The sequence below is a fragment of the Pelophylax lessonae genome (assembly GCF_965119305.1).
Source record: "Pelophylax lessonae genome assembly, contig: HAP1_SCAFFOLD_595, whole genome shotgun sequence".
Lineage (NCBI taxonomy): Eukaryota > Metazoa > Chordata > Amphibia > Anura > Ranidae > Pelophylax > Pelophylax lessonae.
In genome coordinates, this window is record NW_028119750.1 from 3,023 (window position 1) to 29,673 (window position 26,651).

Sequence of the window (26,651 nt, forward strand, 5' to 3'; positions counted from 1 at the left end):
GTCTTCAAGAAATTTAGAGTTAAAATGATAAAAATCTCTGAAATATATATAAATGTCATAATGTAATGATGTTAGTTTTGAAGGGTACTTCAAGATGTCTCTTTCAAGGACAGAGAAGCCATTTTGCTATGTAGGTATATTTATTTTTGAACCTTATGTCAGTATGTTGGGTGGGGTTATGTATCTTACTATAGATTCAAACCATATATGCAAGAGTGGGTGTTACTTTTATATTTAGAATTACTACCTTTTTGGGACACACTTTTTACTGACATCGTCTTTACATATAGTATAAAGGACAACTATATCTACAGATCAAGCAGAGATGAGAAAATAACATCTTACACTCTGAAGACACGTAACTCTCTCTCTCCTTTTGATGTGTGAAACCTTTCTATTTTGTTCTGTTTTATATGTTTTGCTTTACTTTAAGAAAATAAACAACTTTCCTGAAGTATCGTGACAGCTGAGAAGTCTATTTCGAACAGCCTGCTGCTTGTGGCAGTTTCTCCCCTTGTCTATCCCTGCACTGTACTAATATACTCACTCTGTCTCTCCAACTTGTCCTGTGGTTGGATTATTCCAGGCCAGCCACCTGAGCCCCAGGCCAAGGTAGAGCCCCTCCCCAGCAGGGATCCCTCAAGGGCCAGACGCCCTCAGCACTTCATCTCCATCTTCCACCTGACTCTACTGCTGGCATGAATCATTTCTATTTAAGGGCTCCTTAGTTCCCTGCCAGGCTCACTTCCTAAGGATTGGCTAAGGGCCCCTAAATATGCAAGACAACCCTCCTGGTTTCCACCCACTAATCTCTAGAATTTTCTCCAATATTCTAGAACCAGGGGGGGGGGGGTGGCGACCAGAGAGCTGTCTGGATTAGTCATCCATCCCTCAGCTTTGTAGTGTGGGTTTATGGTTTGTACACAAACGTGTGTGTTTGAATAGAATGTTTTTTTAGAATCTTAATGTTAGTTTTAGCTGTATTGCTTCTGCTGCTTCCAATGCTTAATTAACCACTTAGGGACAGGAAGACCAGAAGGTTTTACCCCCTTAATGACCAGGCCATTTTTTGCGACACGGCACTGCGTTACTTTAACTGACAATTGCGCAGTCATGCGATGTTGTACCCAAATAAAATTGATGTTCTTTTTTTCCCACCAATAGAGATTTCGTTTGGTGCTATTTGATCACCTGTGCGTTTTTTTATTTTTTTGCACTATAAACGTTTTTCGGGACAGAGCTGACCTTGGGGTGGAAATCAATCACCGGACTCAGTGAGCAGCTGGGGGATCACGTGATTGCAATCGGATCACATGATTATAATGTATACCCAACTATACCATGAGTTCCATTCATAACAGTGATAACAGGTGTGCATTCTGTAGTGATGCTGTGATTGGTCCATAGCTATCACATGGTGCATGGGCCAATCACAGGACACTGAACCATGTGATTAACTGTAGCCAATCACAGCATGCCAAAAGTAAGGAATTTATTAGGAATGGAAATCCATTCATGACAGTTCAAAAGATTGCTGTTACAGTGTTCCTCACTGTAACAGCAAGCACAGAGTAAAAAAAATCACCCCGAAGCGCAATACAGTGTGGCTATGTTGACACTAAACTACTCTGATAAAAATATTTTTTAAAAAAAGTAAAAAATGAAAAAGAAAAAGTTAAAAAAGCAAATAAAAATGTTAGAAAAAGAAAAAAAAATAGTAAAAAAAAAGAATGTTAAAAACAGCGAAAACAAATAGGAAAAAAAAATAAAAAAATAATTAAAAATTGAAAAGAAATATATTCATTATTTTTCTTTTTTACATACTGTCACCAGTGGGTATCCATGATCACTGCCACACCAGTCATGTGATGATGCTGTACTGCTCTGGTGACAGTATGAAAAAAACTATTGTGAAAAAAGAAACACATTTTATTAATTTCTTTATTTTCCAAAATATTGTGACAAAAATTTAAAAATGTAAAAAACTTGCCATGCCTCTTACTAAATACCTCGGACAGTCTATTTTCCAAAAAGGAGTCACTTGGGGGTTATTTGTACTGTCCTGGCATTTTAGGGCCTCAAGAAATTAGATAGGCTGTCAGTACATCAATTGGACTGATTTTGTCTTATATCAGATTCACAGTATAGCATTCTACCACAAAATTTAGAATATCTTATGGCTCATATGTGGATCATAGTCTTCAACAGATGCCTTTCCATACCTCATTAAAGATGAATCCACAGAGGGACCTTTGTGTCACTGCCTAACTGTGTGCTGGGGGAAAGGTCCTGTACGTGCACAGCCATGTGGTAGAAGAGCCGCTATATTCTTTAACCCATTCCTGCCCAGCATAGGTTGGTCTCCTTAGACTCACTAAAGTGCTATGAGGCAACCCCATGAGACCTCTGGCCTGGCCTAACCAGAACAAGTTTTGTTTCCAGAAGACGTTCCCAACATGAGCTTAGGAGAAGGAGTCCACACACTGACATTTTACTCTTTATTGTAATCCAGTTGATTCACAGTTGATTTACATTACATTATTTTAGTCATCCCAATGGTGACAGCACATTCCCTAAGTTGGAAGCAGATAGAGAACAGCAGACATGAGAGCCAGTTACCTTTAGGGGTTAGGTGCTACATTCTAAGCCAAAGGGATATATGTAGTCTCATGAGTCCTGTACCTCTCTTTCCTTGCTTCCCCCCTAGGTGAAGGCTCCCAGAAGCTACAGCCTCAAAGATTACATTTTTCCATGCCTTGGTCATACCATGACTAACCAAGCACAAGTGATCACCTGCCAAAGTATTTCTATAGAGCCTTTTTACCTAAGATACCCCACAATCGCAGGGGCAGGGCTTGCATGTCATAACCATAATCTATTTTGTTCCCATCTCACTACTCTGGGGACCTCCAGCAGCTACCCAGGCACTTACACTGCCCACTCTTCATTACGGGGTTCTCAATCCCAACTGTGGCAATACTTGGTTGACAATTTCAATGAATTGGGAAGAGACGTTCCCCAACCAATTTTCTTTTTCAATGCTAAGATCAGGTATGGTCCTATTTTGATAAGTTCAGCAATTATTCTTTGCGTAAAAAAATATTTGTGTTTGGTTGTTTTGGGTCACTTCCACTATTCATTATTTCTATTTGCTGGACTGCTAAGCATTTCTGATACTGGTACATGTTTTAGAAGAAGCAATAAAACTAGAAATAAGATTGAACTACACTGTAAATAAGGTGTCATTTTTATTACAGTTACATGCATTTAAAGTTTTTTAGGAAAATAACTGCACACACTTACTTTATACTCAAATGTATAAATGCTTGTTAATTGGAATCACCCAAGAAAATAAATAGATTGTAGCCTCTAAAAGTTCAGGTTTTGAAAAATGATCGATCAAAGGTGCGTTTGAAAAATACAACAGGTGCATGGATTCAAAGAATCAGCTTATTTGCATTGATTTAAAACTCACAAACAAAAAGCCGTTTTTGTGCACAATTTTCATCATTCCACTTTCCAGTTTCACGCATTTCCACGCAGTGCTCTTTGCCACCAACATTGTTGGGTTCACCTGGGCCCCAGTTGGTGTAGATGATGGTTTCTCCAGATGGATATCTAAAATCACCCTCTTTCTGCAAGTCGTTCATACCCATGAATGTGTGCTTATCAACCTGCTTGCAGATTGAGAAGATGGCTTGGTTTTCTTCGGAGGTCCGGGGTGAGGCCAGCTGACCTCCAACACTGGCACAGTTAGTTTTGGCTTCGAAATACGTGGCTTCAACACTGTTTATAATATAGATTTTGTCGCCACTTCTAACGGCTCCTTTTGTAAAAAATAAAGCTGTAACAGTGGGAAGAAGAGGAAAAGAAAATATTTTCACTATGAGACTTGATGGTACACATAGTAGAAAGTAACATCTGCCACTCTTTATTAGGTTAAAGGTAATAGGTGGACAACTATGGCAACCATTGATGACATACATCTAAAAATTATCATTTAGTAGGCTCAACTTATTAAAATCTAGAGATCTAAACTGAAGGCTTAGCAGAAACTCTTGTGCAATTAAAGCTGAACTCAAGGACACCTAAAAATCCTCCCTTGAAGTAAGGCTATGCCTGCACTGCAATGGAATGTTTTTAGATTTCCTGGAGTTGGGCTTTTAGCTTGCCACACCAATTTTGAGCATTTTTATTATTGGGTAACAGACTACTCCTGACCATGCCTTGAGTTGTGGACTGCTTCTGCAGCATAGGTTGGACTTCCAGTCCTTTTAGCTTTCCTCCCCCCAATGAAGAGTTGACGTCAGCCGTCTCATCTGCCTACCTACCCATTGACCCCAAGCACGAGATATACATTACCCAGGATAAAATCACCCACATACAGTATAAAGCATCCAGCTAACCTTTTCCCTGCTTCTCAAGGTTTGATTGCAGATCTCTCATCCCTCTATATCCAAACCAGTCACTTGCAGTTTAAGATTTTCGATTGCTAAGAAAAGAGTTGAAATGATTTAGGTGAATGTATCACATGCTAAACATTTTTTTTTTCTTTAAAATGCTCAGGGCCAAAAATTAAAACATTTTTCTACTTCTCTTTGTTCTGTAGAATTTAAGAGACTTAAAGAAACTTTTCATTCCAGTTTTTCAGTCTATGCCTCTAATTGACTAATGACCAAAATAAAGGAGCATTTCTACCATATTACCCAAAGCAGAAACCCCCTATAGACAGTTTCAGATTACTGAACATTTGTCTCTTTACTAACTTCAACTATTCCATTTGACTTTTGTGGTTCTGAGATCTGAGCATTTCTGTATGGACTGCATGTGTTCCTGGGGCTTTAACTATAGCAGTGGAAGTATAAAACCATAATTTCATTTTTTTTTTTATCCCTAAACATAATCATAGGTAGTTGCTTCGGTCAGTTAATGGTCAAGTAAATTAGGAAGAAGGATCCTTGCAGCCAAAAGCGATATTTCGGATGTTCTAACAGTGAGATCTCTCTATCTAGTTACTAATACTTTTTCTGTCCCACTAAGAGTTTTTGGTGTTTCTGTTCCCCTTAGTGTGTTCCAGTTTCTCCTGTTAAACACTCCATGATTTCAAATCTTAAAAAATTCAACATCGGTGCTGGGAACACCTCATAAAAGGCACAGCCATGTTTGTGAATATATGGTACCAAGAGGGGTACTCATGATCTCCCCAGCAGTAGAGAGAGAGTCCACAGTAACCCAGGAAGCATGATAACAACTGCTATATTGTGCCCACAGGAAAAAAAACAGGAGACGTTGCTGTTCCAAAGTCCTACCCAGGAAAAGGAAGAGGTAGGGTTCACAACCACCATAATCCTCATGAAAGAAAGGCAGCAGTGTATGCTCAGGTCAAGCAGCAAGTGCCTAGCTTTCAAAGGCACACATAGGGGAGGGGTCCAGTCTTAACAACTCCATTCACTGGAAGGCGCTACTTAGACCACTTCTTACAGGTGTGTAGACGTGATACAACGCATCTTAAAAAGGCACTAAAAAAGCAGACCAGATACTGTAGATGTGAACCTGGCCTAACAGTTTAATATTGAATGAAATCAATGTAATATGTGATTATGTAAGGAACAAATGACATGGCCTATTACCTGCGCTGTCTCCTCTTTCCCCTTTTGGTCCTTGTGGTCCTGTTAGTTATCGAACATATTTAATTGAGAGAGTTAATCAAACAAAACACGTACAGTTAAAATTTTAAATAATCTGTGCAGAAGAAAGATAAACTAAATTTTAGCCTATGAATATCTGTTGGTCGAAGATCATTATTTAAAAAAAACACATTGATGACAGTCTGTCTGCTTACTTTCTGCTAATGGATGTGTGAGGGTGTCTAGGCATTCTTGCACCTACATCCAAAAACGTTATATCTGTAGTGTGAAATGTAGAGCACTGCTGCCTCTAACTATGTCACCAGATATGGAGTGAGATTTGTAGATGTCACCACTGTGCTACTCACTGTTCTCTTTGCTGGAGGCTCTAACATAGGAAAGCAAAGATGGCTGCCTCCATACAGAGACACAGTGCAGAACATGGCCTGGCAACTCAGTAATGGGGGAAAATATATTTTGTAGAAAGACCACAGGCCATGCTGGTGATCAGTCTTTTGTCCTCTAGCTCGCTTTTGGACTGTTAGACATACAATTGAAAGCATTTTGCTATATCTACTCAATAGTGCAGATCCCATTTTCTAAAGCCTATTTAACTCTGAAGAAAATTGATTTTTCCATGACTTCTTGTCCTGACATAACGTGAGGGATGAATCTACCTATTAGGGACACAGACAGCAATAAAAACAGAGGCTCTCACAATGATGATATTAAGGTGTGATGAACCTCATATGTGGGGGTAGCTTTTTCCTTAAGATTCAAAAGTCAGTAAAAGAATAGTGAGATTAATGTATCCTGTTTGCGCTAAGCAGTCATGGAAGGCAACACATTTCACAAAAGGCCAGTCCAGTTCAAGAGAATGCTGAGACATCATAAGCCTTTTAAGGACCTCTAAAAAGACCCTGTCCTAAAATTGTCCCATTGTATATGGTCTATTGTGCACTTTAAGAAATACATAACTACAAGGCTTATGTACTAACCTTTAGTGATTTAGAGCTGAACTCCATAGAACTCGGTTTCATACATTTTCTATAATTCTTACTGTAATAAAGTTACCTTCCTAAAAAGCAGTTACATTAATGTAGAAGAGAACACCAAACACGGCTATGCTAGAAGGCATTTTCTAAATTAAATAATAAAACACGTTATACTTACCTCCTCTGTGCAGTTGGTTTTGCAAAGGGCAGCCTGGATCCTGCAATCGGGAAAATCTACTTGCAGGGTGAGATTGACAGTGTGTACCGCACTAACCTTCCCTTCTATCCAAAGCAAAAGATTTTTTGCTGAAGTTGGGTTTTGAGTTGCAGCAGAGTTTGGTGAGATACCAATAATGGAAGCTTGGGTAGAAATGCAGACCAGAGAAAAAAAAAATAATTTCTTTCATGTACACAAACAATATGTTCCTTGTTTACCGGAAAGCCCACTGTTTCCTCTTTCTCCTTTTGGGCCTGATGGTCCGGTGACCCCTTGTATACCAGGTGATCCTAAAAAGCCATCTAATACAGTGACAGACTGAATTAAGGATAGAATAACATATATGATAATCAGGGGCATATCATTAAATCAGTAGGCCTGTGTGCAAGATAAAAAGTGGGCCCTAGGCAAATAAAAGTGTTGCGCTGTAATGTTCCGGTACCTCTGGTACCCTTGTTTCCATATTTCTCCTCTCCTAATTGCGTCCCATCTTGTGTAACAAAGGACGCATATACCTTTAAGACCGGATGACATCATTGCTGAGCGCCGCTATGAGCGGCTATTTCAATCGCCGGTTTGCTCTCACTCATCGCTCGTTCAACCGCCATGGTTGGAGCGTCCCGCTGTCTGAAGTCAGCATACCAGTTCGACACGTTCCTGTATCTCGCTGCCTGAACCTGTTTTCGGGTTCCTGTGTCTCGCCACCCGATCACCCCTGGCATGCTGTCTTCACCTTCACCCACATGTTCATCGCACCTGCGCCTGAGAAGTCGGAGCTGCTGACATACCTCCCTCGCTGAACTGAAGCCGGAAACCTCGCTGGTGATCCGTATCTCGCTACAGGATCAGTGGACAACAATGGACACTGTTATTCCTAAACCTATCTAAGTGATAAGTACCCCGCAGGGGATTCTTGCTAACCAATCTCCTACTGTCATCTACTGCAATTACCAAGACTATCTGTATCTATCTATTCACTATCATCTGCATAGACTGTTAGCTCTTGGGACTACCTCAACTATCCTTGCACTAGGTTACTCTGTCTAAGTATACTCCATCTGTGTCCTCTTACCATCTGCACTATACTTGACTCAGAACCTATCTGCTCCACCATCACCTGCAACTCCTATACTACTTCTAGTGCTCACCATATAATAGCCTGTCTCTCATCTATATATCCTCATATACTCTATCCCTCCATTAAACATCTACTAATATATATATAGTATATAACAGGCTGTACACGGTGATGAAGTCCTGAGAGTTGGATATGTTGTTCAACAGATTCTCTACAAGGCTACTGAGTGTAATAATTCTGCAGCTGTAAATCCATCCACAAACAAAAACGCATGAACGTTACATGCGCGTAGCACATCGTGGCAAAATGTGCCACTCTGGCTGTAAACCAGAAGATCATTCATGTGTGCAGGGTGGGTTGGTGGGTTCCCCCCCTTGGGGGCCCATGTTCAGTGAACACCCTGCACACATGGATGATACGCCACTGAGGATAATATTTATATACAACAAGAATATTGCGACAAGGCTTACTAAAAATAGTATTTACCAAAAAAACATAAAAGCAAACTAAAAATTCCAGGACCCCCATAGCAAAAACTTAGTTGCCCCCATCCACACCACCCACCCAACTGTAATTTGGTGAAAAGTTGACGATGTTTCAGATCTAATGATAGCCACCTTTAACACATTACCCCTAAAATAAGCCCCCCATGAACATCAGGGGCCCAAGGGCCTATATTGCAGACCTAGAAATAACCTCCATTTATCTTATCTATTCAAATATGAGACCTCTCAAAATGTTAGTAAAAATGAACTTATCTTATTTGATTTATTTTGGCCTGTTACAAATGCAATCAAAAGTGTTTTATTATATTTGTTCAGCAAGGCAAAAAAAATGCCCATTGATTAGGTCAGAAATTCAAAGCTGTCCTCTGCACATTACCTGTGTTATTTCAATGAGAGCATTTAGCCCTCCTAGTGATTATCTTGGGACTACAGAATGATTCATTTCTATGGTTTTAAGAATAAGAGAGTGGGGAGTAGGGATGATTGAACGGTTCGGGTCAACCATCGGTTCGACCCGAACATTGACTGTTCGAAATTCGGCCGAATTCCGAACTTTTTGCTGAAAAAGTTTGGAATTCGGCAACCAGAACCGACCAAAATGCAATGGGACAGGAACTGGGCTTTAAAAGCCTGTGATTGGACCAGAACCATCAGTAAAAGCCAATTGAGGGGGCAGGAGGATGCTAGGAATGTGATTGGAGTGACTAGGGGGTCCAGAGGCCAATCAGTAGTGAATACGCCCCCCAGTATATAAGATAGCCCTGCCAAATCGCTAGCACTGTAATACAGGGGCTGTGGAAGAGAGTGGAAGCAGTTCTGTTACTCCTGCTTCAAAAGTGTCATTTAGCAATTATTAGTGTGAGGAAAAGGATATCTAGTGTAGTTAGGGTACTATTTTCCACTATAGTTAGATTCAAAAATCTAGTTTCTGTAGGGAAAGTGTTAAGTGTCAGGGTGACCGTAGTGCAGGGTGAACTCACTCTGACTGCTATTGCAGGGTGACCAAACCCTTCCATGTCAGGGTGACCGCCATAGAAAAAAGATTGTTTGTATTAGAATTGCAGTAGAGCAGGGTAGTGGCTCCGCTACGTTCACACCTGGCCGTTTTTGTTGCAGGCGTTTATTGGGCTTTTTTGTGGATGTCTTTGGAGGCAGGCATGACATCTGAACTTCTGTGTAGGGGTATATATACACACACACATATATGAATATATACACATACACATATATAGGTGTGAAAGTAGCAGAACCCTATGCCTACGCTAATGAAATTATTTGCAAGCATAGGGCTCCGCTCCTATCACACCTATATGTGTGTATGTGTATATATACATATAAGTGTGTGTGTATATATACCCCTATACAGAAGTTCAGATGTTATGCCTGCCAAAAAAATGCCCAAAAAAAACGCCTTCAACAAAAACGCCCAGGTGTGTTGTTGCAGGCTTTTTTTTGGGCATTTTTTGGGCGTGTTTGGAGGCAGGCATAACATATGATCTTCTGTATAGGGGTATATATACACACACACATATATGTATTTATACACATACACACATATAGGTGTGATAGGAGCGGAGCCCTATGCCTGCAAATAATTTCATTAGCGCAGGCATAGGGTTCCCCTACTTTCACACCTATATGTGTGTATGTGTTTATATACATATATGTGTGTGTGTATATATACCCCTACACAGAAGTTCAGATGTCATGCCTGCCTCCAAAGACGTCCACAAAAAAGCCCAATAAACGCCTGAAACAAAAACGGCCAGGTGTGCAAATAGCGGAGCCCTATGTCTGCTCTACTGCAATTCTAATACAAACAATCTTTTTTTTTCTGGTTCTGGACATGCTACAGAGCTGAAACTTCACAGGTACACTTTTTAGACCCCCCAGACACTAAATCCAAAGAAATCTCTTTTTTTTTTTTTTTCAATAATTTTTTAATAATTGGCTCTCTATCAAAAACGACAATTTTAAAGAACTTTTTTTGTGTGATTCATAGTCCCTGGGGCATGACCCAGAACCCTAGGCACTTTTTAGGGGCATTTATTGGGTTTTAGAGCTTCAAAATTGTGTTTTTTGATTACTGAAGTTCGGGTCCCATTGATTTCAAAGGGGTTCTGAAATCTGGACCCGAACTTTCGGGAAGTTCGGGTGTTCTGGTCGAACCGAACTTTTCAAAAGTTCGATCATCCCTACTGGTTGGGTGGAGGATATTGATGGAAGATTTATAGGCGATAGTAAGGCCTTAATATCTCCCGGTCGTGGAGGGACAGTACCTTCATTTTCTTGTATATTGTATAGTTTGGAATAGAAAGATGCAAAGGTGTTGGCTGTGTCTAGGGGGTTGGACATGTGTACTCCTTGTGTGTTCAAAAGAAATAGGATTTTGGCCCAACTTTGTTGACGTTTGATCTGCCTGACTAGAAATGCTCCAGCTTTGTTGCTTAAAAAGTAAGATTTCAATTTTAGGCGTTTGATATAGAAATCAAATCTATGGTGCAACAGTTCGCCTAGTAGTTTGTGTCTATGTTCCCTGAGTTGAGTAGAAAGTGTCTGGGAGGACGAAATCTTATTGTTCTGTTCGAGATTTCTGATCTATTAAAACAAGGAGTCCATCTCTGCAGTTTGCCTTTTACGCTCATGAGCTCCAAATTTGATAAGCAGACTTCGCAGAAAAGCTTTGTAGGCTAACCATACCATTGAATTTAAAATTTAGAAATTGATTTCTCTCTCGACTTCGGATTTGATCAGTTTCTCATTTCATTGGTGGGTTAAAAGAGATGTATTCAGTCTCCAAAGAGTGTCTTGTCTGTGATTTGGGAAAAAGTTTATTGGATTTTGGAACATGGCCCGACCACGTAATGAGGCCTATGCGGGTTTCGGACATTGCTAGAATGACTTGTTTGTTCATAAGAAAGCAATCAATCCGAGAGTAGGAACAATTAGAGTGAATGAAAGGTATAGTCGCGCTCAACATCATGCATGTACCTCCACGGATCGTATAGGTCAGCCGTCAATAAATGGCGGCCCGCTGTCCAAGAACGGACCGCACAATGCTTCCACCCGGACCGTCAGGCTGCTACCTATGAGCAGTCATTGGTTTGCTGGGACCGTGGGTGTCCCAGTAACCTGTAATGTCCCGTGTGTGCGCCCCACCCCCCTGCTTCTGACTGCGGCTCCCGGCTCTCACTCCCAGCAGGGCCGCGAATTGGGGCATGACTTCACGTTCGTGCCCGCCCCCTGCTCATGACTGTGGCTCCCGACTCTCACTCTCAGCCGGGCTGCAAGTTGGGGCGTGACATCACGTGCACACCCCACCCCCCTGCTACTCGCAGCTTCTGACTCTCACACACCTTGCGAGGTATATCTCGCATTTTCTGCCCCCTGCAGCTTGCTGACTCCTGCCCCAAAGGTATGCGGGGCATATTTTAAAGGGGATTGCTGATGGGAATATTTTAGAAAGTGCAGACTGATGGGCATATTTTGTTAAGGGGTACACTGATGGGCACATTTTGTTGTGCCCGTTAGAATTCCCCATAAAATAAAATATACCCATTAGAGTGCCCCCTAACATAAAATTATTTTATGTTAAGGGTCACGCTGATGGGCACATTTTATGCTAAGGGTCACGCTGATGGGCACATTTTATAATAAGGGGAACTCTAATAGGTATATTTTATGTTAGGAGCAATGCTGATGGACTCGTTTGGTTTTGCCCATCAGCGTGCCCCTTAACATAAAATGTGCCCATCAGAGTGCCCCTAACATAAAATGTGCCCATCAGTGTGCTCCTTATTTTATGTTAAGGGTCATGCTTATGGGCACATTTTATGCTAAAGGTCACGCTGATGGGCACGTTGATGGGAACATTTTATGTTAAGGGGCACTCTAATGGGCAAATTTTATGTTAAGGGTCACGCTGATGGGCAAATTTTATTCTACCCATCAGAGCGCCCCTAACATAAAATGTGCCCATCAGCGTGCCCATTATTTTATGTTAAGAGTCACGCTGATGGGCAAATTTTATGCTAAGGGTCATGCTGATGGGAACATTTTATGTTAAGAAGCACTCTATAGGACACATTTTATGTTAAGGGGCACTCTAATGGGTATATTTTATGTTAGGAGCAATGCTGATGGAACGGTTTTGTTTTGTCCATCAGCGTGCCCCTTAACATAAAATGTGCCCATCAGAGTGCCCCCTAACATAAAATGTGCCCATCTGGGTGCTCCTTATTTTATGTTAAGGGTCATGCTGATGGGCATATTTTATGTTAAGGGTCACACTGATGGGCACATATAGGGCACATTTTGTGTTAAAGGGCACTCTAATGGGCATATATTATTTGTTAAGAACAACGCTGATGGACACGTTTTATTTTGCCCATCAGCGTTCCCCTTAACATAAAATGTGCCCATCTTATGACAGACTTGAGATTTGGACCTCGGCCCAAAGAAATTTTTAGCGACCGGACCCCTTGTATAGGTATTCATTTTTAATAAGTGAGTTAAGGGCAGATGATCTGCGTCTAGTGAGGTTAGTGGAGTTCAAAGCTGGGTCAATGATATCATTAAAATCAGTGCAAAGTATTAATGGGGCATTTTTATATAGGCTTATTTTATGTTTTATTATTTTATAGTGTAGCAATTATTTCGGGCCTTGAGCCTGATGTGGGTCTGCCATTGTTACCGGTGACACCTCCAACACATTTAAATTGGGAACCCAAGTGTGAGAATTGAGACATTGATCACTCCGGCATCTTTGATTGGTTTTGTTTATTGTATTTTGGGGATGGGAGAAGGGAATGAGATACTCATCTGGCTCAACTAGGTTAAATGGAACTTTGTACAAAAATGCCCGACCAGCGCTGAATGCTGACCAGTGCTTCCTGACGTTTGAAGATACTGCTTTGCTGAACTAGTGCTGGAACCTCGACTTGTTTGTTAAAGATCCAGGACTGTAGAACACCTGACTCCTGACACTCAATTTAGCTCAAAAGTCACTGAACAGCTCCCTTAAGCCCTTCACTGACCAAAGTAGCTCCTTGTCACTGCTTGTGCCGCTGCAACTCTTAACTCTGTACACTACACACTGCACACATTAGCTCTTCAGGGCCCAACCGTTGGCGCCCCCTCTAACACTTCAGGGTCCTCTGACTAGGTACCCCCTCTGACACTTCAGGGTCCTCTGACTAGGTACCCCCTCTGACACTTCAGAGTCCTCTGACTAGGCACCCCCTTTAACAGCTAGCTGACTCCTAGATCCCTAGAACCTTCTCTGGAGTGGTCCCCTCTACACTTGGCAGACCCCTAGGGGCAGTTCACAGTACTCACGACCTTGGCAGGCTTTCCTGGAACTGAACCCCTCTTCCTCCACTGGTACTCAGCACACCGGATCCCACCTGAAGCTCAACTCAGCATCCTCTGGATTCCCAGGCAGCCACCCGGAACACCGGATCCTTCTGACAGGAGGAGAGACAGCTGTACTCTCCCTCCTGGGACTCTGCTTCCCGCCAAAGATGCTGTGTCATATTCTCCCCTCAAACCTTATACCCACCTTATACCCACTCCCAAAATCCTCTGCGGCAGAATCTGCCTTCTGGGGTAGACACAGGCCTGAATGTGTCTCTGATTGGATTTCATCCACTGCCCAATGATAATCCTCTCCTGGAGCCAGTGGGGAGACTCCTCTCTCAATAGACACACCTGGGAGACATGACAGCCCAGCAGAAGTGATGGTCCTGCTGTTAGGCAGCCAAGGCCCACTATACTTTTACCTAGCACCTACCCTGTAGGGTGCTACATCCACCCCACACCAAAAATGAGTCTGAGGCAACAGCCTCCTATCAAAATACTGCCAAAAATACAGGAGTATCCCACAAACCTGGAAACGGGGGAGAAGGGAAAAATTAATGTACAAATAAATTAAGGTGAAAAAATAAAGCTTTAAACTCTGCTGTACAAATATACAAACATTTTGAAGGTGCATGAGAGCTGATGCAACCCCCACCAAACAAACTCCTTTGGTGAGAACCATGAAGAAAAATACAATGCAAATCTCCTAGCTAACTATCTCTTAGATGATCCCACCTATAGTGAGAAATGGAAGCAAAAGTTAATCAACTGCATACATATAGGAAAATGCAAGCCTAACTATCTTGACAGTTGAGTGGAAAGACCCTCTTTTTTTACTTTAAGGGCGACCTTTTCACTCCCTTCCCTGACTACCTCTGCTGACCAGTATCTTGACTCGTAGGGGTCCACTCCTTTCCGATGAGAAGTCTGTACCCTGTCACTGGCCCACTATTCAGAGTCCTTTAATGAAGTGAAACACAGTGCCCTCTTGCTGTCTTTCGAAGTACTTCTGGAAGGAACAGGACAAGTCACAGTTCAGTATGACCTGCTGTCCTGCTGAGTCACGGAAGTAACACAGGGGTTTTTCAGGACACCCCCCACCAAAGTTTCTGGATACTTGAACTTTGCAACAACTTTATCAGAACTGTGGATGACGTCCCACACAGTTATTTGTAATCCAGAGACCCTGGCCCGATGGCCCAAGGGGTCTAGCATAGCAACATTCTCTCCAAGACCCTGGCCCGATGGCCCAAGGGGTTTACATGAAACTTGAACACTTTCAAACTTGTGAATTCAGCATTCTACTTTTAAAGTACCTTGGTCAGTTGTGATAGCCAGCCGGCCAACACAGTTCTCTTGCTTTTGAAAAATCTTCTTTTAGACAAAACAATTGCTGCCTTCAAATATAGTAGTCAGGGTGAGGGACCTGAACATAGACTCCTTGCTCATTCTTGACTCTGATGGACCAGGCGATGAACCTCCACTCTGTCTATGTAAATGGAGCACCCAAAGTTCCATTGAGCTTTTACACTGTTAAACTTTTCCTTTAGTTTTTCCTCTGGTAAGTCCCTGTAAGGCTTTGGGACAAACAAGAAATCCCAGATCATTTAGTCACACCAAAAGTCTCTGAATTTCTCTATCATTTGCATCACCTCCCTGGGTGCATATGGATAATTGTATCCATACTCGAGTACCACTTTTTCTGCAACCACCTCTGCATGCGAGATAATCAGGGGAGAGTCTTCCTGTTACCTCTCCCCTGTGGAGAAAACAGAGTACACACCTTTTGTATCATGTGTTCATAGGCCGCTTTCTGGTCTCTGGCCCTGACAATGTTTCCTGAAGAGGTGAGGTCTGGGACTCGTTCAACATATGCATCGCAGAATCCCAATTTCTGAGCCAAGTCCCCCCTCTATACGGCTTCCTTAGCCTCTTGATCCAGTGTCACTGCCATGTAAGGACCTCGGGAGCTGCTCCCAGCTTCTGACCTCCAGTCTCACTCGGTTTCATCTACGGACCCCCAATCATCAACCCCTTCTTCTATTGATCTATATTAGTGTTGAAAATAAGGGGAATCGATGCTTATGGGGCCATTGTCTCGCTCACTGCTAGTGCTAGTAGATGAGGCTTAAATTATTGCAGGTTCTTCGTGCTACCATATGCCAATGGGGGCAGATCCTGCCACGACCACTGAGGTAGTTCTGTCCTCTGGCCACCCTCCGATTACTGGTGCGGGCATGGATCCCCTCCACAGGGAACTCTGCGACCGAGTCCCCATTCCACATATTGAAGGCCCACTGACTGCTGGCAGAGGCTCCAGCTGCATCATTAGCCGCAACATGCCCCTCCCGCTCCGCGGAAGAACTTGGATTCAGTCCTGGTCACCTCCTGAGTAAGGTCTGATTCCCATGTAACAGAAAGCTTTTTGGGCCGGCCCTCACTCTTCTCTGCCCGGAACAGCAGATAACCACACTGCCCACACTGGACCCACTCCTGTACTCTTAGCGTAACAGTAGCACACTGAGGACATACCGCTCCTAGAAACTCCCGGCCGCCTCCCATGCACATCGCGAGTCCGCCATCCGGCACAATCCAGATACTGGTGTCCCAGACTAGGGACGGATCTGGCTGGTGGATCTGCTCCTGGTTCTGCCTTGCAGAGTCATCACCCATGGTGGCAGTGATAGCGGGTACACTCTTTGTTTCTTTCACAAACGACATGCTCCTCTCTCCTACACGTGTCTCCCGCACAGCCACACCCAAAGTCACATGACTTGCCTGTCACATGTCTGGCAAGTGACAGATCATGTCACTTGCCAGACATGCATCCACTCTTCTCAATTGCACTAGGACCACAACTGCGCCTTCCTGTACTGAAGCCAGCTGTCCCTCCTTGCTTGGCAAGAGTAATATCCCGCTGTCGGTCGCATGGTCAATCCTCTTCTTAGCCACACATGTGCAATTTTTCTCTTCCATACTGTCTCCGAGGCTAGCCCTACTGCCCCTCCCGGCATGGCCGACTACGAACCTCACAATATCGGTGCAATTACTATATAGAATAAATATCCCGCTGTCAAATGCATGGTAAACATCAGCCCATATAGCATGCACACACCCGGCCCCTAGCACTTCTCTTCCTGTGCCCCCAGTGGCCATCTTCACTGTCCCCGCTGGGACCACCAGTGTCCTCTTCTCTGTCCTCACTGGGACCCCTGACACCATCTTCACTGTCCTCACTGGGACTTATCCCTGTTAAGCAGTTGCAGCACTCATGCCCTCTTACTCTTTTTCCCTTTGCTCTCCATGTCCTGACAGCAGAGTACATTTCATAGTCCATATTAAAGGTTCTCATCAGATTGAAATTTTTCTTTGAACATTTGCATTGCCACGAACAACCTTCCGTATGTGCTTCTAGCTTCATCCCACTCTCCCTGCCTCCCGCAGATCCGGTCTCACACTTGGCTTGGCACTTGAACAACAGTTCTGGGCACACAAATGGACTTTTTTTTACTTTTTCTTCCGCCGTTGCCAGGGGCAACCAGCCCAGTAACCAATAGCAAAATCCCAGACGTGCCCCCACATGTAGCAATATTTCCAGGCCTTGAGCCTAATGTGGGTCTGCCATTGTTACTGGTGACACCTCCAACACATTTAAATTGGGAACCCAAGTGTGAGAATTGAGACATTGATAACTCCGGAGTCTTTAGTTGGTTTTGTTAATTTTATTTTGGGGATGGGAGAAGGGAATGAGTGGGATACTCCTCTGGCTCAACTAGGTTAACTGGAACTTTGTACAAAAATGCCCGACCAGCTGAATGCCGACCAGCGCTTCCTGATGTTTGAAGATATTGCTTTGCTGAACTAGAGCTGGAATCTTGACTTTAACTTGTTTGTTAACTCAGAAGATCCAGGAATGTAGAATACTTGACTCCTGACACTCAATTTAGCTCAAAAGTCACTGAACAGCTCCCTTAAGCCCTTCACTGACCAAAGTAGCTCCTTGTCACTGCTTGTGCCGCTTCAACTCTTAACTATGTACACTACACACTTTACACATTAGCTCTTCAGGGCCCAACCGCTGGCGCCTCCTCTAGCACTTCAGGGTCCTCTGACTAGGTACCCCCTCTGACACTTCAGGTTCCTCTGACTAGGCACCCCCTTTAACAGCTAGCTGACTCCTGGGTCCCTGGAACCTTCTCTGGAGTGGTCCCCTCTAAACTTGGCAGACCCCTAGGGGTAGTTCTCAGTACTCACGACCTTGGCAGGCTTTCCTGGAAATGAACCCCTCTTCCTCCACTGGTTCTTGGCACACCGGATCCCTCCTGCAGCTCCACTCAGCATCCTCTGGATTCCCAGGCAGCCACCCGGAACACCTGATCCTTCTGATAGGAGGAGAGACAGCCGTACTCTCCCTCCTGGGACTCTGCTTCCCGCCAAAGACACTGCATCATGCGATCCCCTCAAACTCATACCCACTCCCAGAATCCTCTGTGGCAGAATCTGCCTCCTGGGGTAGATAAAGGCCTGAATGTGTCTCTGATTGGATTTCCTCCACTGCCCAATGAGAATCCTCTCATGGAGCACAGTGGGGAGACTCCCCTCTCAGCAGACACACCTGGGAGACATGACAGCCCAACTGAAATTATGGCCCTGCTGTTAGGCAGCCAAGGCCCACTATACTCTTACCTAGCACCTACCCTGTAGGGTGCTACATTAGAATTTACATTGTGAGGTATTTGGCACATGAAGATTTACCAGGGTCAGAGGGTGGTTGTCAATGATGGCAGAGAGGATAATGAATCTCCCTTCTTCATCTCTTTCTACTTGGTTTAACACAAAATAAACTTTTGCGCTGATGACTATCATTACCAATGCTTTTTTTTGTGGCATTGGCAAAGAAATATTGGGAATCATTTTTATGTGTATGGGGGGAGGGGGGGGATTGGCATTAGAAAAATTTGTCTCTTGAACTTTTTGGGATGCTGCTTCTTTCCATAGAAGTTTTCTGTTAAATGATGAGTTAAGCCCTTTGGCCTTGATGGAAGTAATATGTAGGGACATGGTGGGGGGGAGGGTGGGGGGGGGGGGGTTGAAGGATGGAGTGCTGTAGCTGAGCAGGGCTATAGCCCTAGTCATGCTTAATAATAATAAATCACCAGATTAGTAAACCCCTGGCTTTATAATTATAGTAGACTTACAAATGTGAGTAAATATAACAGGTAACAAATGCAATAGTAGGGTATGCAATGCAAATACAACGAAGTAGAGAACATCAGAAAGAATAAAAAAAGAAAGGTTCAAGAAATACATCTTGTATACAACAGTATAGAACAGTGTTCACCTGAGTGTGCCTAGCACACTATAACTGGGGGTGAAGTGGTAATCAGAGAAAATTCCCAGCTCAACTCTCCAACCAGTCTAATAAACCAACCGAATTAACCTGTCCAACAGTATGCGTTAAAAATGGGTTTAGTTAGCAAACATTTGCAAATGCATGCATAAGCTGCAAGGCCCCTTCACTGCACCCTGTATCACTTGCAGTCCTAACCCTTCTAAATTTACGAGAGTGTCCACAGTCGGAGCACATGCATTCTAATGGTTAGATAAGGGGCAGGTGGGCCTGGAGGTAGCCCAGTCCTCCCCAAAGGCACAGGAGCACCCTGGATACCCAGCACATAGTACAATGGCAGTAAAGGTGTCCAGTATGTCCTCTCACCAGTAACAAAGAAATGTCCCCTGTCCCCATCTATAACTGGCCTTCACAGCACGAAGCACATTAAAGGGCAAACGCGTGAAAGACAAAACCAGAGAAAATTCCTAGCTCAACTCACCAACCAGTCTGCTTACCAACACATATACAGTAACTTGTCCTCTAGGCATTCAACTTTGTCATGCATTTGGGAGATAGAAATCTGCAGTTTTCTGTGTAGATCTTTCTGTAGCGTGAGAAGCATGGATTTTGGAATGCTAAGAGATACAGATTTGTCAGTGATTGGTATGTTAGTTAGTGTAGAGCTATGAGCAGAGCTGTTGACATTATCTGATTTAGCCCAGTGATGTTTTTTCGCCAGGGGGGATTTGCTGGTAGAGTTGGCTGGAGTGGAGGCAGTTCTCTGTATATAACAGAACTGAAGAAAAAAAGGGGATTAAAGAAGGTGTGTGTGTGTGGAAACCAACCGGCCCTTAGTTTGCTATACTTACCCACCAGTCTGCTGACAAACCAAATAAACCTGTCTAACATAATAGGTTAAAACAGGGGTTTAGATAACACACATTTGCACACGCATGTGTAAGCTGCAGGCCACTCCAAGGCACCCTGTGTATTCTGCAGTCCTACCACTAGCTAACACTACTCAAACTGAGTGTCTACTGAGTGTCTCCAATATAGGAGTACATGAATGCTAATGGATGGATGGGAAACAGGTGAGCTTGGAGGTGGCCCAATCCTCCCCCACCTGCTCCCAGCCATGACTGGTATTGAAAAACGAATGGCTATGTGAAAGCCATAGGGTGCAAACTAAAAAATGACAAGCTGGAAGACACACACCCCCAACCCAGTAATATAGATGGTAAAGGCAAATTAGGACTTTAGATGAAACACCAGCCTGTAAAGCAGGGTGCCTTGGAGTGGCCTGCAGCTTATACATGTGTTTGCAAATGTGTGTTAACTAAACCCCTGTTTTTAACCTATTATGTTAGACAGGTTTATTTGGTTTGTCAGCAGACTGGTGGGTAAGTATAGCAAACTAAGGGCCGGTTGGTTTCCACACACACACACCTTCTTTAATCCCCTTTTTTTCTTCAGTTCTGTTATATACAGGGATGGAGACGCTGAGCAGTTGTCACGAACCGGCAGGACTGGTAGTGGATCCTCTGGACCAGAGAGGCGATGGCGCGGGTTGTACTAGAGGACCGGTTCTAAGCAGTTACTGGTCTTCACCAGAGCCCGCCACAAAGCGGGATGGATTTGCTGCGGCGGTAACTACCAGGTCGTGTTCCCTAGTAACAACTCGACCTCTCTGGCAGCTGATATGGCGTGGTACACAGGGAGTAGGCAAAGGTACAAAGGCGAGTAGTCGGTAGCAACGGGTTCGGCAACAGGCAAGGCAAACTAACACAGTAGGGAACGCTTTCTCAGAGGCACAAGGCACAAAGATTCGGCAGGAAGCTGTGGGAGGAGAAGGTATTTATGGGCAGTGCACAGGTGAAGCCTAATTAAGTCAGCACTGCCTCTCACAAACCTTAACCCTTAATAACCACTTTGGGCCAGGCACCAATCACTGGTGCACTGGCCCTTTGAATCTAAGAGTCCCGGCGCGCGCACGCCCTAGAGAGCGGGGATGCACACGCCGAGACGCTGGAGTGCTGCCTGGGGGCATACGCTGTGAGCGCTCCGAGGCCAGCAGGGAGCCCGGAGCGCTCAGCGTAACAGCAGTGCTCGCCAGTGTCTCATGTAAAGTCCCAAAACTGCCTAAATTTTCCAGGAGGCAGTTCTCTTACCTCTGTCAGTCAGTGCTGCTTCTTGGTTACCTTCTGGAGGTGGAAGACTGCTGTTGTTGTTGTACTGGTTCACCACGCTCCTGACCGCGCATGGAGGCAGTGGGAGTCTTGGGGCGGCCGCCATCTTGGTTAGATCACGCTTCCATGGGGCTAAAATATTGTGTCAGGTGGCGTGGTAAAGGCAAAGGTAAACTAGGCAGCTGCCTGGGGCGCACTACCACCTAGGGCGCAGCCACGCCCACTGGTTCATTTGGGTTGGCCTTCAGTAGTCCCTATCGTTGTACTTTTTTTTATACAATTTGTCCTGCTTTCCCTGTTGGCTCTGGTGACCTGGAGCTTGGTATGCTGCCACCCTGCCCTCTTTAAAGATGGCAGCGGTGGTCATTGGTTCTGCCTAAACTGCGCAATCGGCCATCTTGTACGTGCGATATTGAACTGTGGGTCTTGGATCGGGCAGGTGCCACACAACAGATAGGGAACTGGTGTGGGTGGTGCGTTCTCTCCCATGGTTATTTGTCCTCTTGTGGAGGCACTGGTGGCACTACACTTCTTTCCCAGGATGGGGTAGCTGGATTGGTAAGCCTGTCATAGCTGTGCGTTTATTCAGGGGCTGCATTTCACTGCACACTATCTCTGTTGCTCTGAGGTTTTTTCACCTCCAATTTTTCTTCACAGATATAACATTGCTGACTTGAATAGGCCACAAAATAGTGTAGCACCGGCCCTGGGTGGAGGCGGCGGCTGTTGCATCCTGGGCATGCCAATCTGTGTCCCGGGGTCTACCCCTCACAATCTGAGGTAGAGGAGGAGATCTACTGTTGTTGCCCTCTGTTGCTTTATATCGCTGCCATGGAGCGGAGCACAGAGTTCAGGCGGCCATCGTGACTCCTCCTCCTATTTTACCTATTTTTTTTATGCGCTACTGTGAATCATTTACATTTTTGAGCACTGATGTGAGTTTCACATTTTTTGGGATTGCTCATAAAGGCCAGGGGGACATGTGACAGGGCATCTTTGGCGGGAAGCAGAGTCCCAGGAGGAGGCTGACGGCTGTCTCTCCTGCTGTATGAGGAAAGTGGTCTCAGGCAGTCAGCCTAGTGAACCAGGAGTGGAGCCGAGCTGCAGAGGATCCAGTGGAGCTGCTGGCAGAGTCTTCCGGGAAAAACAGTGTCCGTGAGTACCAGGGGACTTGCCAAAGGGTCTGCCCAGGAAGGGGAACCACTCCAGTGAAGTCAGAGGATCAAGGGGTCAGCTCACACAGAGTGTCAGATTAAAGGGGGTGCCGTATAGAACCCTGAAGAGTAGGGACAAAGGGGGAAGAGCGATGTACAGTACAGTTCATCTAATTCTTTTTCACATAGTGGCAAGGTGAAGCAGCAGCCTTGCCGCACTCAGCTTTATTCAGAAGTCCCAGCAATTGTGCATAGTTTATTCAGTTGGAGTATCCCACTCATCCCTTCTCCCATCCCAGTTCTCCAATAAAACAACAAAAACCCAAACCCCTGGACTGTTTTCTGACTGAGCCGAGCACTTAGAATATGCTATATTGTCAAGTTGTTGCTATGGGTAACCCAGGGAAATCAATAACCAGCAGCTCCCATGGGGGTAGTGCTACATATACATTAACCACTTGCCAACTGCCCACAGTAATATTACTGCAGCAGTGCGGCTCCCCTGGGTCCAGTCACATAGACCTACGTCACTGGAGGGAAAGTGGTGTTTAGACACAGTGGGAGTTGGGCCGGGGAAGGAGAAGCGGCGTTTGCTGCCTTCCTCCCCCGATCGTCTGGGAAACTGTAAGAAGATCCGCCTGCTTATGTAAACAAAGCAGGCGGATCTTCTCAGTGACAGACAGGAAGAGATCAGCAGATTCAGCATAGCTGAAACTGTGATCTTTGTGTCTGTCACAGAACTCCCCCCCACACGTCAGTAAGCATGAGGCATACATTTAACCCCTTGATCACCCACAGTATTAACCCCTTCCCTGCCAGTGTCATTATTACAGTAACAGTGCATATTTTTAGCACTGATTACTTTAGTAATGTCACTGGTACCCCCAAAAGTGTCAAAAATGTCAGTCAGGGGTCCGATCTGTCTGCCGCAATGTCACAGTCCCACTAAAAATTGCAGATCGCTTCCATTACTAGTAAAAAACTAAAAAAATAAAAATGACATAAATCTTTCACGTAGTTAGTAAACGTGATAACTTTTGCGCAAACCAATCAAAATACGCTTACTGTGAATTTATTTACCAAAAATATGTAGCAGAAAACAAATTGGTCTAAAATGTTAAAACATTTTTATTTTTTTTTTTTTTTTTTTGAGAATGTCATATAGCAGATTGTGAAAAATATTGTTTGTTTTCCGAAATTGTCGCTCTTTTTTGTTTATAGCGCAAAAAATAAAAATTGCACAAGTGATCAAATTCCACCAAAAGAAAGCTCTATTTGCAGGAAAAAAGGACGTAAATTTCGTTTTGGTACAGCATCTCACGACCACGCAATTGTCCCCTAAAGTAACGCATTGCCAAATCTCAAAATAGGGCCTGGTCAAAAAGAGGGGGAAATCCTTCCGGTCCTAAAGTGGTTAACTAGCAGCAAGGTTTATGAATATTAATTCACATTTTTTCAGCGCAGTGGAACACATATATATTTAATAATTAATAACCGCCTGCTAAACCCGCAAGCAAAACCCATGTGGTAAATATCGCACCTTTTTTTGGTTCAGTTTTTGTTTACGAATTGACCTTAACAGAATATTGCATGGCTTTTTGCGATATTTAGCAATTTTAAACATTTTCAGTAAATATTGCATAATCATTATTTTTTTCTATTGTGAATTGAATAATTTGTTACTGCATGCAATATTTTAGTCGAATGAGCCATGTGACCATCTTATTGCATGCAGTAACCTTAACCAAATAGGCCCCACTGTCCAAATATGGCCATGTGGCATATCAGGTAAATGATGTCACAAGTGTCTCCACCCTTTTGTTAAATGCAGATGCGAGGAATGTTCTGGATGTGGCTGATTGGGTGCTGATTGGAGTGGCAGATTGCTTTTGGGTCCGGTCTGAACCTAATTTCAAACCAAACCTGTGCTCATCCCTGGTGTAAACGAATAAACTTAAAGAGCAAGATATTTCTGTACTTCATCCTTTTTTAGTGGTATTTCCATGAGTGTTGTAAAGGAACCCTTTGGATGATGTTGCATGGACTATAAGTGAGAATACGTGTTGGCTCACCACTACTTTGTGTATAGATATCTATATGAATATGTTGTTTCCCACTATTTACCCTTCACCCAGCACATATTGATTCTTCTTCTTGTGCATAACTGTAAGAGCTGTCTATTCCTCATGAAACAGTCTTTGTACCTACTTTAGACCAGTGTTCCTCAACCAGGGTGCCGTCTGAGTTCCCCTGGGGTGCCATGAGCAAAGGACCTAGTTTGTTTTAAACTAACAATATGGGTTGCCATGGTAGGCTAGCCGCCAGCATTAAAACAACCAATCATGCTCTGATTCCAGGATGCATGGCATCATTGAGTGCTATGGTGATGGTGATTGACTTGCCCGCTCCATGGCAACGCATGACCCTGATCCGCATAGGGCGGCATGCAGGGTCACCCCCAACATTCAGGTCAAGAAGGAATTCCACCTCCTCCAGACCTTCTAAATCTCCTACCCTCTGCTGCTCAGCTGAATCCAAAAGGTAGGGCCCTGATGAAAAGTGGGATTGAGTGATTGGAGGCTCTGGGATGGGGATGGGGGGCGGGGGGGGGGGGTTCTCTGGTGATCGGGAGGCTCTGATGTGATGGGGTGCTCATGTATAGGGGATCTTTGATGTGATGGGTCCTCTGATACAGTATATAGAGGAACCTCTGATGTATGGGGGAACTCTGATGTGAAGGGGTGACTCTGATGTGAAGGGGAAATTCTGATGTTATGGGGGAAACTCTGATATAACGGGGATCCTCAGAAGTGAAGGGAAACTTCTGATTTAGTTTCATCAAGGCAGTTATGTGCATTGTCTCATTGTTATATTTTCCTCCTTCCTCTCACCCACCTCTATCTGATCGCTTGCTCAAAAAAAAAAAAAAAAAAAACATAGAAATGCTCTTTTTACTTAATGTAAAGTATAATGAAAAAACTTTTTTATAGTTTTGGATATAGTGGGGAGGGATTAGAACAGTCAGTTTACATTGTTGTCTGTGCCCTCGTTAAGAAGATTCACCTTCTCTATTTGTCTTGTTTACCAATATCATTGAAAATTAAAGTAAAAGATAATCCCAAATTTTGGGTTGTCCCCAGAAAAGTAATAGAGGGGCAATCAATGGGGACACTATTTCTGGTGACCTGGGGGTCCCCAAGAAATTCCCTAAAGAGGAGCTCCAGGCTCCTTCAGAAAAAAAAAATAAAAAAGTCAGCAGCTACAAATAGGGATGATCGAACTTTTCAAAAGTTCAATTCGACCAGAACACCCGAACTTCCCAAAAGTTCGGCCTGGATTTCAGAACCCCATTGAAATCAATGGGACACGAACTTCGGTAATCAAAAAACACCATTTTGAAGCCCTAAAACCCAACAAATGCCCCTAAAAAGTGCCTAGGGCTCTGGGTCATGCCCCGGGGACTATTAATCACACAAAAAAAAAGTTCTTAAAAATTGTCATTTTTGATAGAGAGCCAATTATTGAAAAAAATATTGAAAAAAAAAAAAAAATGAGATTTCTTTGGATTTAGTGTCTGGGGGGGTCTAAAAGGTGTACCTGTGAAGTTTCAGCTCTGTAGCATGTCCAGAACCAGAAAAAAAAGTTTGTTTGTATTAGAATTAATATAGAACAGGGATATGGCACCGCTATTTTCACACCTTGCCGGTTTTGTAGCAAGCGTTTTTTTGAGCATTTTTTGGGGGACTTTGGAGGCAGGCATAATATCAGAATATATATACACATACACATATATAGGTGTGAAAATAGCAGAAACCTATGCTTGCGCTAATGAAATAATTAACACCCATATGACTTCTCTCCTATCACACCTATATGTGTGTATGTGTATAAATACATAAAAGTGTGTGTGTATATATATCCCTATACAGAAGTTCAGATGTTTTGCCTGCCTCCAAAGACTCACAAAAAATGCCCAAAAAAATGCCTGCAACAACACACCTGGGCATTTTTTTTTTTGGTGCAGGTGTTTTTTTTGGGCATTTTTTGTGTGTCTTTGGAGGCAGGCAAAACATCTGAAATTCTGTATAGGGGTATATATACACACACACTTATATGTATTTATACACATACACATATATAGGTGTGATAGGAGCGGAGACATATGCCTGTTAACCACTTGCCGACTGCCTAACGCAGA

The 26,651-nt window shown here is 43.7% G+C and overlaps 1 pseudogene across 1 annotated transcript; it reads right to left on the reverse strand.

Moving 5' to 3' along the window:
* Window positions 1-3,404: 3,404 nt before the first annotated feature.
* On the reverse strand, window positions 3,405-21,405 carry LOC309543997 (pulmonary surfactant-associated protein D-like; annotated as a pseudogene). The gene is made up of 5 exons: window positions 21,282-21,405; window positions 7,058-7,141; window positions 5,631-5,669; window positions 4,407-4,492; window positions 3,405-3,844 (listed from the first exon to the last, which is right to left on the reverse strand). The product of its transcript is annotated as a pulmonary surfactant-associated protein D-like (transcript).
* Between the last annotated feature and the right edge of the window lie 5,246 nt (window positions 21,406-26,651).